The sequence below is a fragment of the Penaeus monodon genome, chromosome 27 (genome assembly GCF_015228065.2).
Source record: "Penaeus monodon isolate SGIC_2016 chromosome 27, NSTDA_Pmon_1, whole genome shotgun sequence".
Classification (NCBI taxonomy): domain Eukaryota; kingdom Metazoa; phylum Arthropoda; class Malacostraca; order Decapoda; family Penaeidae; genus Penaeus; species Penaeus monodon.
In genome coordinates, this window is record NC_051412.1 from 21,436,210 (window position 1) to 21,437,026 (window position 817).

The 817-nt window shown below is 33.8% G+C and overlaps 1 protein-coding gene across 1 annotated transcript in view; it reads right to left on the reverse strand.

Annotated features, from left to right (window-relative positions):
* LOC119590687 (protein lin-52 homolog) overlaps window positions 1-817 on the reverse strand; it is a 23,592-nt gene that overhangs the window by 7,874 nt on the left and 14,901 nt on the right. The gene's annotated exons all lie outside the window — the stretch shown is intronic.

Consider the following 817-nt stretch of genomic DNA (forward strand, 5'->3'; position numbering starts at 1 on the left):
TTGCTTAACCCTCCTGTTTTTACAAACACACATTAAAAATAACAGAAAGAGAAGAGAAGGTATAGGCCACTTCCCTCATTAAAATTTTTTTTACTTATTTCGTGTTGAAAACTTTACAATTCTTACATAAGCCATAGTATAATTAAGAGTAAAAAATTTATATTTGAAGTAACGTGAATGCTGAGCCATTTTCCCTACAAGGACCCCCCCCAAACCCTCCCAAAACCGGCTGAACATACATTCTAAAAAACGTTTTACCAAAACAATTTCAAAATTTTTTTCATAATTTTCTTCAAGTCGTAATCAATACATAATTTTTTTTTTTTTTCTAAAAATATACTTCAAAACAAGAAAATAAGGCAGGGAAACTGTGTTAGCAGGTCATTCTGCTTGTGCATTATATGAGCACCTTCTCACCAAGCTTCTTTCCACATTTTAAACAATAGCACTGGCTATGTGCAGAGATATAACCTATTCAAGACAGGGGTGGGGGAGAACCACAAATCCTCAATAGTCTTTTTGCTTCTTATCCATCTGAAAATGGAAAAAAATATGCACATTTTGTCACCAAAGCAGAGGTCTGCACTACCAAAAATATTCAAAAGTTAATCCTTACCCCCAAGTAGATAACTTTACATCCCCAGTAAAAATAATTGGGTGTTTCTAACCATGTGATATACTTGTAGAACATACTGTGCAAAAATAGATATTAAGTGAACCAAAATGTGTGTGTGTGTTTGGGGGGGGGGGATGCAACAAAAATGTAGAAAAAATAAAGAGGATTTTTTTATAACTATTCCCTCCATGGGCAATCTAT